General features: G+C 41.7%; 1 pseudogene; it reads right to left on the reverse strand.

The window, feature by feature from the left end:
• Nucleotides 1–2672: 2672 nt before the first annotated feature.
• LOC132656380 (uncharacterized) lies at nt 2673–11396 on the reverse strand (annotated as a pseudogene).
• Nucleotides 11397–15645: the final 4249 nt, after the last annotated feature.

Below are 15645 nucleotides of genomic sequence, written 5' to 3' on the forward strand. Positions count from 1 at the left end.
AGGGCTCTCTTCTCACTGGGAGAAGTCATGGAGACAGCTGCCCTCCTTCTGGGTTTCTTGCTGTCAATTTAGTTATCAACTTCTGTAACCTGTGTGTCTCGTGGTTTGGTCGGTTTTGTTAGGGATAACTAGTTGCCCCTTAGAGCAGTATCTGGGGGTTGATCTCAGGGTTCTCGGTCTTTTGTAGGTCTGAGGTTGGGGCTCTGTGCCCCAGAACCCAAGAGGTAGTCTGTGGCAGGTGAGTACTGCTGTGGTGTCTTGGGGCGCACAGTTCTGCCTTTAAGGTGTAGTTGGTACAAAGCAGGCCTCTGGGCTGGTGGAGTGTGCGCCCACCTGCCAGTTTGTGGGAGCTGAGTTTCCAATCACTCTGTGCTCCCTGTTTGGGCCCAGATCTGTGATGGCTGCGCGTACTCACCTGTTTGCGGTCTGCAGGCTGCTAGACTTTCCCTAGGTGACCCCAGCAGCACGGTTTCTTCCTTCCCTGTGGGGTCCTCTCTGGACAGGGGTTCCCAGTCCCTGTTGTACTGGGGCACGCAGCTTGTCTGTACTGCTGAGCTGAGCGCGGCATGAGCTCAGTTGTGTTGGTGGTGGGTACGCGCCATCCTAGAGACCTTCTGGGGAAAGTCTGGGTGACCCGTGATCAGACTGGCAACTTTGCTTCCCCGTGGGGTTTTCTTGCAACTGGGACTCCCAGTCTCAGGTACCCTTGTGCCCAGGGATCAGCCTGGGAAAGTGATTGGGACACGCATGCTTGCGGCTCCAGCCTGGAGACACAAAGCCCGCGTTACCCGGGATTTCTTCTGGGTTCTGGCTGTGTATCTGTGAGTGGACCCGACCGATTCCCACACCGTGTTGAGCCTCCCCTCACCTGGGAAACACAATAGATGTAGTTTCAGGGCCCAGAGTTCAGTCTCCTGGTCTCTGCACAGAGAGTACTGTCCTGCTTCTCAAAAGCGGTGCTCTCCCGTCGCTGCCATTTTGGCTCCCCCAAAAATGCTCTGATTAGCCATTTTTAATTCACAACTTAGCTAACTTCCATTTTCTTTAGCTCATTCCTGAGTTTTCATCTGATCACATAAACACAGTTTTTAATATTATATTTTATCTATAATTCCTGTAGTAGCTTGATCTGGGAAAAGGAAACAGAATTTCCTTCCCAGTCTTACTCTGTTTCAAAGTCTGTCATTGAAAAAGAAACTGTATGGATTGGAGAACTGATGTGATATTTACTTTTGATAGTGTTGTACACATTCATGCCCTAGACATTGGGATGGCTCATATCTGTTCATGATCTGCCAGCTACACTTCTTGCTGATTCCTTCTTTCTTATTTCCTTTTTTTAAATTTTTATTTTGGTCTTGTGTTAAGTATCAATGTAGTATGTTAGCAAATGACACTGTTTCTTCTGAAGTTCTTCTAAGAAGTGAGATTTAGGAGGGAATATTGTGTGACATTATTTCTGGTGAGATGTAGACAAATGTATATTCACTCCAGATAGGGAACTAACAACAGTGTACATAATGGATACCACCGAAGGCCAACTTGATGAGACAGAGAGTGTTTTGGGGGCTAACCTACAAGAATATCAGAGTGCTTACTTGCAGGAGCAGAAATGTCTCAATGGCAGCTGCATCGTAAAAACCTATTTAAGTAAGGGTGGCAGCTCATAAAAGCTGGAAGCTTGAAGTGCACTATAGAACCTGCAGCCAATTCATCAGGTGAGAGAGTGCCATTTCCACTTAGTTCCATTGGTCTAAACCTCTTTCCAAACCACTCAGGTGATGTCTCCTTTGTCTAGACAGCTCAGCGTATCTAAGAGTGTCTCCTTACACTTGTTACTGCTTTACTTATACACGCCTATGGAGGGAGAAGCCTACTGAGTATAGTCAGTTTTGGGGACTTCCTCAAACTTCTGAGTTGCTCGCTTTTCTGAGCACAAAACATGTCTTTTGGGATAGGATGTTTCACTTCTGTTCAAGACATCCAGTTGTTTCACCTCCCCTCCAACACCCTGCCTTAAAATAGTCTATTATCCTAATTAAGACTACCTCCATTTTTGAAGGTTTACATTTCAAAGAAACTGCTGTAAAACAGACAGGCTTGTTCTCCTAGGTTCCAAGTAGTCTTATGGACTCACTGTATCTTCACAAGTCATGGTGCATCCATGTGCTACCCTCATATAGCCATCCTTCCCCACTGCTGGTCTAGCTGACTGTGGTGATTCAGACTCAGCACCAGACACAAAGACAAAGATTTGCAACTTCAAGTGTCTTTGACTGCTTCATTTGTGATGGCTCTGCCTCTCTGAGTTTAACTTTCATGAAGAAATTATGTTCTTTTCTTTTTAGCCCAGATACACACACCTAGGTGTATGTTGTTATCATGTATCTTTAAGAGAAAACAACAGTTAAAGTCATTCCAGTGTAAGATTTTTGATTATAGAAATATTTTTCATAGATTTTATGACCATTTTTTTGCTTAAAAGTTTTAAGAAATATTAGGAGAAAACAATGACTGTTTCCAAATTTCATAGGAATGTGTTTTAGTTAGACACTTCTTATGCATACTGCAGGTTGGAACCTTCCTGTTCATCATGTGCAGGTGTTCTTCTCAATTGGGCTCCTGCGATGCGCTGTGCTTAAGGAGCTCCAGTTTTTGTTCAGCTTGTGCTATTACTTCAGACACTGAACTGGTTCCACGTGGGCACAGAAATATTTCATTGAATCTCCCACCCGTGAGGCTGAAATGATGAGGCTGATGGACTTGGCTGACTTCTGGAAGATGACAGAATAGCGGCCACTGCTTTCATTGTGATGATAAGATGAAACTTGATGAATAAGGAAAATCATGTCTCCACTAGGACGTTGTTTGTACCAATAAAGTTGGTAAAATCTCATACTTGTCTCATAGGAACAGTCCATGATGACCTGTTCCCCTTCCTGCTTGTTTATAGCTGGTTGTACTTGAGTCACTTTTTGGGCTATAGAGAAGTCTGTGGGAACAATTAGAGAACAGAGATGAGCCTGTAAATTTGAGAATAAAAACTTATAGGAATTCGATTAACCTAAGACCAAGAGATAACTTCTGCTTGTTTTCCCCAATCCCTATGCCGTTGGCCTTAAAAAAAAAAAAAAAAAAAACACCATATGCCTAGAGCATCCTGCTTAGGATCCTTAGCTATATGTAAACATCTATACCAGAGAAGGCCAAGGCCACCAACAGGAGACAAGGATTCGGAGAGGCATGTGACACAGGTCCCTCTGCATCAGTGTGTCTGGCTGCTCTGTTCTGCTCAGCATCCAATGTCTGAGTGCCTGGCAATTGTATGTGTGTTCTCGCCTGTGTTCTTACACTGCACCCCAACCAGGAAACGGGGTTTTGTATGATCACAAGTTCTAAGTACAAAGAGAAAAAAAATGCAGCTCACCACAGACTTTTACTTGCTGGCTTGTCTTTTCTGGTAATTAGAAGAGACAGCACTTAAAAGGAAGCTTGAGAATATCTGTCCCTGCTGAGCAGTGATGTTGAGCAGAAATACTTACTAAGTGTTAACATGTATTTAATTTTCTCCATTCAGAATCTAATATAATTTGATGTTATAAAACCTCACAGTTTTGTGTTTTCTGTGAAAATGCTGTTATTGAAAACAATGTTAACACCTTTTTCTTCCTTACAGGGTAATTAGGACTTATTTAAATTCTGCAACTAACAAAGCTGCTTCTAAACCTCAGGGTTAAAGTCCACCCATCAGAATTTTGGCAGTTGTTCATTGATTTATGTCTTGTGAAATTATAAGAGGAATAAATGTTGGCTGTTAGGAGCAGTAGAGATTTTGTTTCAGTGTGTAAATTGTTTGCTGTACAACATGAGGTCTTATATTTGGGCTTAAGCATTGTGAGGTGCATCTGTAATCCAAGCACTCAGGAGCAGATACTGAAGGCTTGGAGACTCACTGGTTTGCCAGTCTAGTCTGATCAATGAGTTCAGGTTCTTTGGCTGCTTTTCTACCTCTTTCCAACCCCTCCTTTTCCCTTTGAGACTTGTCAAATTCCAGCCCAGTCTCTAGGGACTCAAGCCAAAACCCATGACCCAGAGGCCCTAATCCCTGTCACCTGCCATACTGAGATCTTCTAGTTGCCTTATAAAGCTTTGAGACACAGGAGGAGTTCATCCTGCCAGAAGGAACTTGCCCCAAACTCTTAGGAGAATGTAGTTGACAATTAAAAGATGTCTGTAGCCCTTGAAAGGGTTAGATTAACTTTGTAAACTGTATGTCTTCTAAAGCCTATAGCTTTGAATTTTCAGTTCAGGTTAAGCTAAAGCCTCTTAGTACCTTTCCAGAGAATGGAGGAATGTGACCATATCTGTGAGGACAGATATAAAAAAAGGCAAGCAAGCAATGACCTTCACTCAGCAAAAAAAGGACCAGACCCTTGTCTTTGAGATAGCATTTCTTAGCAACGAACGCAGACTTCTTCTGAGTAGCTTTTGACCTGCAGCCAAAAGTCTGCAGCCCCTAATCTTCAATGATGAGCTAACCACCCCCACCTTAAATTGCATCTGCATCCACACTTGGCAGGATTGGCCAAGCTTGAGCACCTAAGACTAACCAATTATATTACTTTATAGCTTCCTCATCCAATCCTAAATTGCCAAAACTAGAACTTCAAATCTCCCGCAATTTTTCTTTTAAAAACCTAAAGGCCTTTGTCTCCGGGTGCCACTCTTTGCTGACCAGCAGGGGTGACCCCATTGTGCAATGGTTAATAAACCTCTTGCTTTTGCAACGAGTCTTGGTCTGGGGAGTTTCTGGGAAGGGTGTGATCTTAAACTCCTGAGCTGTGAGACCCCAGGTCTTACACCCTCAAAAACCAAACTGAAGAAATCAAACAACTCAATCCCACTATGAATTAGCTTCTCCTGAACACTGTAAAGAACTCTGCTGAAACAACAAAGATGAAGTGAGTAAAAAGAAAAGAAAATTCCAACCAACAAATTAACTGCAGATGCTTAAGTAACAGGAATAAAGTGCAGAAATGAAAAGAATGAGTGAACCCAATATAACATATCTCCTCCCAAACCAACATATTCCATAGTAATAACATTTAATAAAAATGACATGAAATAACCTCTGGGCAATGGACCCAAAAGAATGACTATAGCTATGGTCAAACAACTCAAAAAAGATAAAGAGAACAATAACTGTATTTGATCTCTAATTTAACTTAAGCAAGGTGGGTGATACTAACTTAGTTTTTAGCAATAATCTTTTGCTTGTGATGAATATGAATGATAACATACAGGAGAGAAGCCTACCATAGATGTCCTCTAAAAGACTCCACCCAGCAGGGGATCGAAGCAGATGCTGAGACTCACAGCTAAACTTTGGGCAGAACACAGGGAGTCTTATGGAATAGTAGGGAACTGCAGGACCTGGAGGGGACAGGAGCTCCACAAGGACACCAACAGAGCCAACAAATCTGGGCCAAGGGTGGCATGCATGGAGAGAACCTAGACCCTCTGCTCAGATGTAGCTGATAGGCATCTCAGTCCCCATGTGGGTACCCTAATAAGGGGAGCAGAGGCTGTTTCTGACATTGACTCTGTTGCCTGCTCTTTGAACACTTTCTCCTGGCAGTGACTCCTTGCCAGGCCACAGAGGAAGAGGATGCAGGGAGTCCTGATGAGACTAAATAGGCTGCAGTCAGTTGGTAGGGGAGGAGGCCTCACCTTTCTGAGGACTTGGCGATGGAGATTGGGGGAAGAAGGACACAAGGTGGGACCAGAGGAAATGAGGGAGAGAGCTACAATTAGGATGTAACAGGGAATATTTATAAAAATTTTAAATTAAATAAGTTTTTGGATAAGCTCAGCTAACATTTATGCTTCTATGGGAATATCATAAAATGTGAAATATTTTGGAAAAATAAGATTTTTAAAGTAATGTCTTTCTTAATTAGGGCTTTAACTCAGAACAAATAAACTATTGATTTTATTTTAAACTTAAACACTAATATTTAAATGCAAATAGTAAATGATTATAACATAGCTACTGCTGCTTCTTATCACAATCCAAGATTAGACTAAAAAGAACAAATGCTCAGAGATGTAGCTGACCTACATTTCATCACTATATTGTCTACTGAAAATTGTTAATAGCTTAATTTGAGGCCTGAATGAGAAACATCTCAATTTATTCCTTAACTATCATGAAACTAGTAGAAATTGTTCTTTTTTACAGCCTTCTCACTAAACGTTACCTGTTTGTGCTTCCTAATCCTCGGTGATCTTTATTCTTCGTGAGCTCTGCTTCCATATAGTTTACTTTAATTGTCATCTAATTGTATATCCCAACAATTTTTCCTTCTTTTTCTTTTCCAATGAAATAAATAATAATAATAAAAAAGTTCATGTGCTTTGGTACAGCACTGCCCCTCTGTGGGCAAACATGGAATTCTTCACCAACAGTCAAGCTAAAAGTTCCTAAAAGTTTGTGTGCAGAAACCTCTGCATGAGTGAGTTTTCCTCCTGCACCAATATTCCTTCCAATAGAAAAGGCTTTGTCCTTGTTGAGAGCAGAGGTTTTGTGCTTTCTGTCCTGTACTGAGGTGTGCCTCACCGAGATCTGGCATACTTGCTTAGGATACCAGACACACTTGGGACCAACAATGTCTCTGCAGTGTGACATATGCACCACACCTGCCCTGAGGTCTTTGCAGAGCACACAGTGGGCTCTCAAGTTCTATCACTGTCTATGCTCCCTTTCCTCCCATGTTAAAATCAAGTCAGCATGAGCCATTCACACTGACAAAACATGGTCTTATAGAGACTTTAAATTTAGATAATTTTAAGTGATAATTTTAAGCACTCTATATAGTTCTTTTGTCCATGTTTTTTCTTTCAGAAAAATCTAAACAGTAGAAAGATGGCTAGAATTGAGAGGGGTTATATTTTGTTGACCCCTAAAGTAGAGTACCTTTTCAGGCAGTTATTAGTAAGCCACACTCATTATGAAAAAAATTTATCCTTTTCCAAACTGGTTCTTCTTTCTCTTTCAGTGAATTAGAACTTTGTACATATTATATCTAAAGTTATTTGAACAATATATTTCAAATTATTTCTCCTGATTGCTTGTTTGGCATTCTGTTTTCTCAAAGATCCCTATTCCTCTTCCCTCTCCCAAAATTCAAAACAATATTAACTAAAGTTGAACAAAGATAGGTAAATAGAAAGATAAATCACAATAATAAGTTAGAAGATTCAATAGCTTTAGTTTTCCCCAAGGCCTACTAAAAATTCAATGAAATATCAAAAGAATTCCCACAAAATTGTTTTCATAAGAAAATAATTAACTAGAGACTTATGAATAAGAAGGTAGACTAGAGGATTTTTGTTTGTGTGAGCTAGTAAGATAAAGTCAGATTAAGAAAAATGTAGAATTAATCTCAAAGACAAAATCAGAGGAAGAGCTTCAGAATCTACAAAACAATTAAATAGAAGTAGAATAGACAGTGGAAGAGGCAAAGGGGAAGGATCAAGACAGGAGCCTATCATAGCTGTCCTCCAGAGGCACCAACCATCAGTGGATTGAAACAGGTGCCAAGACTCAGAGCCAAACACTAGGCTTTGGGTGAAGCATCGGGAGTCTTATGGAAAATTGAGAGGAAGAAGGATCTGGAGGTGCCAGGATCTCCAGAAGAAGAGCATCAGAGCCAACTAACCAGGGCCCAGAGGGCTTTGTGAAGCACCAATGAAGGAACATGTGTAACAGGACCTAGGACCTCTACAGAGATGTAGCAGATGGGCAGCTCAGGCTTCATGTGGATTCCCTAGTAAGAAGATCAAGGGCTGTCTCTGAAAGGACTCTGTTGCCTGCTTTCTGATCATGCCCCCCCACCCCCAGTTGGGGGCTGCCTCACCAGGCCACAGGGAAAGAGGATAAGCTCAATCCTGATCCCATTGAATTGAGCAGAAGTGAGGGAGGGAAGTGAATAAATAAATTAAAATATAAAATGGCTCCCTGCAAAGGGAAAAGGGGAACCCAATTAGGTCACCTAAACAACTTTGTCCATGAAATTCTCTGGTTGGGGTCAAAGGGCCCAGAGCAGGTGTTTATTTTACTTGAATATTTTTTTTCCACAATAAATTCTGATCATGGTTTCCCCTCTCCCAACTCCTCCCAGATCCTCCCCAGAGCAGCTTCTAGAAGGTAAACAGCTCTATTATCTTGGGAAGCCCACAGCAGTAACAAGCCACAAGTACAGCTTATGGATATCCATGAGACAGTGACTCATCCAGTGAACAGGTGGTGGAGAGAAATCCCATTTTGTTATAACTTAGAGTAGAGGTCCAGTACTTCCTAAAGAGAGTCTATGATTTAATAGTGACCTACTTGGGATCATGACTGGCCAAGAAGCCATAATTTGGCCAAACTGCGGGTAAAGAAAGGTCCAGTGAGGAAGTTTTGAAGAGCAGAAAAGTTGGACACCAAGGAGCCAAAATGTGCAGGAGTCAGGAGAATCATAAAATGCATATCGATTTTGGACCCCCTCTCAGTGGTTGAGAAGAGACCTCATCATCTAAGAACAACCTGGGGTTTGACAGCTCTAAGACTGAGGCCATTCAGACTCTGGAGCCACCAATCTATCATTCCTGGATACAGAGATCAAAGATTCTGAAGTTCCAGGAGAGATCAGGAGATCTGCATATGTCCCTCAAGCACGATTATTAATTCTCAGGAGGTCTTGAAAGGACAAGGACCAATCCTGTAGTTGTAGGATCTCAAGGCTATGCTGTTTCCCATGCTCCTAAGGCACTTGAGACATAGCCCCCAAACTAAACATTACCTGCCCCACATGGCACCCAACATGGGGAGACTTGAGAGAGTAAGAAAATCTGCCTAGTCCACAGAACCCGAAGGCTAAATGTATACAGCAGAGGATCCTGGTACACAGAGCAGCCTGATACACAAAGAAGCAACGAAGACCCCTCTGTTGGGCATCAGACTCTTGCTTGTTCAGTGTGGGATCAGAAGCAGCATAAAGCGTAGCAAAGAGTGTGAGTCCACAAGTTCAGTGACCATCTACCCCATGGATACAACAGTCTCCACCTTTCTGGCTCCTGGAAGAGGCTGCTTCAGCACCTCCTCTTTTTCATCTTTCATTTATTTTAACCCTCATGACTTTCTTTTTCAATGAAACATTTATCAGGATCTTTCTTTATATTTCAAAAGCTGGTATTTTCATTTCTTTTAAGGATTATTTTGTTATTCCTTGAAAATTTCACATACCTCCCATTTCCTTTCGCCATACCAAACATCTCTCCCTCTGACTTTATTGTTTCTCTTTCTCATTTTCTTTCCCCCTAAGTCCAGTTCTTTCTGGCCACATTTGGATGAGTGTGGGGCCATCCACTGGGAAACTGGACACCTGCCAGGACACACATTCTCAAAGAAGACTCTTCTTCCTTCATCATATGTCAACAGCCAATAGCTCCTCACTAAGGACTGGGACCTTTTCCCCACTTATGTATTCATTTTGGTCAGCTTGGCTTTTCTAGCATCCATGGAACCCTGGGTTGAATCCTCAGGAAAAAGAAAGAAGGTGATCTATGAGGAAAATGGAATGCTTTTAAACACATTTGTATCTAAGAACAGTGTTATACAGGGGTCCTAGCCCAGTGAAACTCCACGATATGAACAAGACACAAGGGAGGGAAAACTACACAGTAAGTGCTGCTCACATCTGTTTAGCAGCATAGAAACATGTGGGCTGTTTCCGCATCAATAGGCCAGATACATGTGCCTGCCATTGCTGGGCTCCACCGTGGTCAGGACAGAATGTGCTTGAGACACTAGTGTCGACAGCAGAGTTTGCATGGATGACGGCTGTGGATTTGCATTCCTTCTGCTTTGCACCTTTTGGGATTTTCCCTGTCCAGTTTGGCATGTCCACTGACACCATGCTTGTTTAGCTCATGTTTGAGCACTCATATTGGTGAGACTTTATGTGTTCAGCTTTCTGCTGCTACTGATGCTACTAGAAGACACAGCAAACTTCCTGATCCTTGGGCTCTTGCAATCTTTCTTCCCTCTCTTCCACACTGTTACCTGAGCCTTAAGTGTGTGTGTGTTTGTGTGCTGTAGATGTATCTGGGCTCTACAGCCTTAAGTGTGTGTGTGTATGTGTGCTGTAGATGTAGACTGGGCTCTACAGCTCTGCATTTTATTTGGTTGTGGTTTTCTATACTATTCTCCATTTACTGCAAAGAGAATTTTCTTTGATGAGGGGTGAAGATTACACTTATCTATGGGTATAAAGACAAATATTTGTAGGTTGAAGCTCATTACTGTTGTTGCCCAGTGCCAAATGATCAACCCTGAAAAGACATATAACATCTATACAAACAACATTATATGATATGGACAAAACAGGTTATATTTAGTAATATACATACATATATACATATATATATACATATATAATTTACATGTATATTATTTTAAAAGAGGTCATGAATCTGAAGGATAAAGGAGAGGGTTATACGGGAGCCTTTGGAGGGAGGAAAGGGAAAGGAGAAATGTTGAAATTACATTATAATCCCTCTAAAAAGTTCATGTTTATTTATTCTTTCCATAAGCTTCTCTGTTAGTTCTGAGTTGGACATTTGTACTTCAGGAGTGAGTATATATTGAGAAATGAAGATTAAGACCAAAGTCCTGAACCTGTGAGGCCAAAAGCTTAACTGAGGATGAAACACTGCCAGTACTGGAAAGAGACATTGAACTAGACAGGTGTTCTTTGAGGCTTCCTGATTTCTTGTGCATGGTAAGGGCCACACACACACCCAGCTGAAGGTTTGTGTACAGGCTGCAGGTGTGTGGGGAGCACTGTGGGTCCACAGCACAGAGATAGGTGCCTGAGTCTGTGGTCTGGGAGGAGGAAATGTACAAAAAGCTGCGACGCTCTGCAGGGACTGTCGTGGATGTCAGTCTTCCACTCTGCTTTGTTCCAAAAGGATTGTAAAACAGGCTGATGAGGTGTCCTCCAGGACTTTGGTAAAACCACTGCATTTGGGATATAGCTGTTGAGAAGTTGCACTGCAGTGTTGCATTCTCTCCCTCCTGCAGAACCAAGGTTGCAGGTCTCTGTTCCACTTTTTGCCCTTTCACCCCTGATTGGAAACAGAGACACAGATGGCTGTCATTGCAGTGTCCTCTGAGCCCTGAATGCACCCCCATGTTCTCTGAGAAGGTGGGAGCTCTGCAGGACTCCTGAGCTGCTTTCCCCTCCCCTCCATGTTCACTGTCTCCTCAGGTGCCCTGAATGTGGACAGCCAGACTCACAGCAAACCTGGGTGCAAAGAAGCCCCAGCAGAGAGCACAGCAGCCTCTTCATGGTGCTGGTGGGGCTGCTGGAGACAGAAGCAAGCAACCAACCCCTGGGCTGTGGGAACTGTTGAAATGTCCCTCCTCCTGCAGTTGGCTCCACCCAGGACCCTGCCAGGCCAGACCCTGCTGAGTTTCCTCCCAGCCTTCAGAGCTGAAGTTCCTCCCCCACCAGATCTGCCTCAGAGTCTGGGTGGAACACAGTTGGAGGGAGATGGACATTTTGAAATGGCTTTGAGATAATAAACACTGAATGATCTTTGAAGATATTTGTCTTAAATGAAAAACAAGGATACTTTACACAAATCTTTAACAGAGTTTAAAAAGGAATAAGCCATTGGATCCAACCTACATGAAATGGAGAGCATTTTAATGGAGAACATTAAAAAGAGGAACAACTAAAACTTGAGCCTGGAAACTGATGTGTGTTCTGAAAGAATCTTTGTGATCTATGAATTAAATAAAGTGAGGTGTATTCCAATCATGCAAAGTAAAATGCATCTAACCTTTTTTAATGATTCCCAATCTTGAAATAGATGAAATGTGTGTTGTGCCAAACACAACAAAAAATATCTCTTACACTCTAAGAGACTGAAACTTTTTGTGGACCTTGCACAAGAGTTATTAACATACCTTATGGTTCCTTAAGACTTAAGGCTGTTATTCTAGAGAGTACTTAGCCTGTTTATTTAACCTGCCTTTAAGAGAACAGTGTAACAACCAACATTACTTGCCTTGGATTCCACTGTAATCAAGTTTTACAAATAAGTTAATGCATAGATCTGATGTTAATTATGGATACTTCCATGCTTCCAACAGAGTAATGCATGTGTATGCATGTTATAAAAATAAATGCCAGAAACAGCAAACATAGGTTGAAATCAATCTTATAAAAAAAATAGCTGCTATATATGTTAAAGACAACATACAGATATTGTGTAATAATGTGTCTTTGCTTGGGATCTGGGCCATTTGTTATAGGTTGGAATAAATGACTTATCCCTTTGTAAAACTCTGTTAAAGATTTGTGTAAAGAATCCTTCATTCCTTCTTCATGTTATGCTTTTTGTGCTGTTCAATAAATATAGAACAGAACCCCTTTGTTGGAGACATACCTACACAGACACAAACTCAGGAACAAGCAAGGCAAGAAAGCATTTAGGGATAAACAAGTAGAAACTCATACAAGAGACAGATACATGCATGTTGGAATGATGGAAGTCACAGAGAGGGAGAAGCAGAGAGTTCAAATCCAGGTCTGGTCTTAAATTACACCATGGTGTTACTTTTTTATTTTCTTGAGGCAGCATTGAAACATTTTGGGTAATCAGAGGCTATTTTATTAAAATGTTCAAACAGATGCAATGTTTATCTGAAATGACATATAACCTTTGCTATAATTTGAGTGTCAATTTGTCAAATGACTCCATAAGGAGGAAGAGGAAAACTAATGCAGGAGTGCTGTGTTCCAGAGTGACATCAGACAGTGCTGCTGTGCTATTGGTGCTTGGTAACTGCAGGGAATAATGTTCTGTGCATTCATAGCAATAAAGAAGCATTTTTTTTAAAGTTCTTACCACAAATATGATAGCTCAAGAAAAGAAATTAATAAAGTAAAGGAAACCCAGATTTTGCTGTAAAACAACTCACAGCCAACCTTACACCACCTCAGCTCATAATTGTCTCAAATGGTATTGGGACAACTCATGTGCTCAAGTTCAAAGAGAACTCTGTAGGATAATTGGGGTAGACTTTTGACATGGGTATAAATGTCCTTCAGGAATAAGATCTTTTCTTCAAAATGAGAAGAAAGTAAGTGCCAACTAAGTTCTATCCTATGGGAAGGAAGCAGTTCCCAAGATCCCACTCTCTCTGTACCATCAACCCCATGGAACATGCCAACTCCCTGGAAGTGCCTGTTGCTGGTACCCTGGTTTCTTACTCTGCAGGGGGGCCTTTAGGTGGTTTGGGTCCAGTTCTGCAGAGGATCACCTAGCTCTCTCATTCCCATTGTCTGGTGGTCCCCAGGTGGAAAGATTTTTATCCTTCCTGGACTCAGTCTGAAAGCCTTCCACACCTGAGACAGGCTGCCTTCCTGCTGTAAGCTTCAGGAGGCACTGAGGATCCAGATGAGGTTGAGCATATGCAGGAAAGGATTCTGAGGGACAAGGGATGAGCAGTTGCCCCTGAGCCCCAGAGCGGCTGCAGGACATGCGCAGATGCAGCCATCATGTCTGGCAGCCCCTGGGCTCTGCATCCGCCTGCTGCATCAGTGCTGTGTAGACTCGGCCACAGGAGAGTCTCTGTCCTGAGTGAAGCTGCACCATGCTCTTTCTGTGAAGATGGACTAAAGCAGAGACACACTCACAGAGCACTCAAAGCCCAGGATGCTCAGCAAGGTCACCAGGGGGAGCAGGAAGCAGCTCTCTCCTCCTGGGAGATTCCTAGGAAACAAAGCCTAAGAGTGGGAGAGGAAAACAGAAGGATTTAGATAGCTTCTCTGCAGCAACATTGGTTGAACTATTATGAAATGTCATTCTTGACCAATCTGAGATCCATTCTGTTACTGTTTAATATATGTTTGGTGAAAACAACCATTTGACTTGTACATACATTAGGTTTTGCTGTCTTTGATCTAATCTGCATAAAAGCCCTATTCTCTCCTTAGAGTGCAGTGTTCCCTAGGGGCCAAATTGAGAAATACAATTTCACAATTTCTGTATGTTTCTTTCTCACTGTCTTTCTAGGATTGAATTTCAAAGCTTCTTGATCATAAACTGAACGAGAGCAGTGCTTTCTATGGAAGAAAATCTGTGATCTTAAAAAAAAAAGAACGTAAAGTTGCAAACTGAAAATGGAACAAACTGTTTTAGTTTGAGACAATTATAACACCTTTACATATTTTAAAGAAACTCTCAGAAAAATCCCAGTATTTAGAAAAATCACATGATGTTATACTGCTAAAGTCGAAATGACATAATCAAGGTGCTCCATGAGTACACAGTTTGACTGATGCAAATAGAGTCAGCATTTTCTCTTTCTCTCCACAGGGAACTTGACAAATGTGTTGCCATAAGAAGAGCCAGCTAGGAACTGTGACAAAATCAATCACCTAATGTCTCAAGAAAATAACACACTTAGATAGCCTGCCACAGATAATCTGCATTTTTGAGAGACTCAAAGTCAAATTCATCATGCTTCAGAATGATTAGATACTTATGCAAAATCTTGTTGCCTTTTTTTTTATGAAATGTAATCCAATCCCAGGAGGGATGCCTGTCATATCTTAGGTCCTTCCAACTGCAGGAGACTGTGACATGAACTCACACCAGGGGGCAGGCACTGTGAGTATCTCCCTCCAATCTCACTACCACGTTTAGTGTCCTCATTCTTGGGATGTACTTTGAATGTTTCATTGTGCAAAAAGTACATATATTCTGAGACTTAACAGGTACCTTTCAAATGAAGCAATTTTGTGCCCAAGGAAGAACACAAAGGACAGAATCCTCTTTAGACAGATCAGAGTGCATAGTGAGATAGCAGCGAACAGTGAGAGCAGAAAGAATATTGGAAGTAGGTAGACAGGAGAGAGGTCCCAACACCAGAAACTGGAAATAAACCAACATAACTTTGAATTAAGGAACCAAGAAGCAAATGATTATAATGTAAACCAGAGTTAGCTAAAGGCTTCGAAATCTTGGTGGTGACTCCTAAGTCTACAACGAAGAGGTGGTGAGTTACATGAATAAGTCCAACTCAGCCATTCACCCTGGCCATATCCAAATATGTTTAAGGCTGCTTTATCATCACCTGGCAAATAAAATGTAATAGAGAAGAATGTGAAGGGGAAAATACTTCAAAATATTTCACTTTTTGAGAATGATCTATAACTTCAGACCATGTGAGCACACTTCTGGGCTCTTCTCAGGCCTTGGACCCTTTTGAGAAAAGGGTCTGATAGCTCACATTGAATCTCCAATCACAAGGAAGTATTCTGGGGAACTTTTCAACTACATGTCCCCAAAAGGTGCCTTCTTTCATTAAATTAGTGTAGTTCATCTATTTCCTTTTACAACATCATTTTATCAAATATTTTCACATCCATAGAAATGTGATTGGATCGAATCAACCCCCATACTCACCTTTCATATTCCTGTCCTATTTACCACTTTTCTCTTCCAATTTGGCACATACTCTCTCTCTTTTTCTACCAAGCTCATTTAGTGCTGTCAAGTATGTGCATGGCCATGGGGCTAGCG

The sequence above is a fragment of the Meriones unguiculatus genome, chromosome 9 (genome assembly GCF_030254825.1).
Source record: "Meriones unguiculatus strain TT.TT164.6M chromosome 9, Bangor_MerUng_6.1, whole genome shotgun sequence".
In the NCBI taxonomy this organism is placed as follows: Eukaryota; Metazoa; Chordata; class Mammalia; order Rodentia; family Muridae; genus Meriones; species Meriones unguiculatus.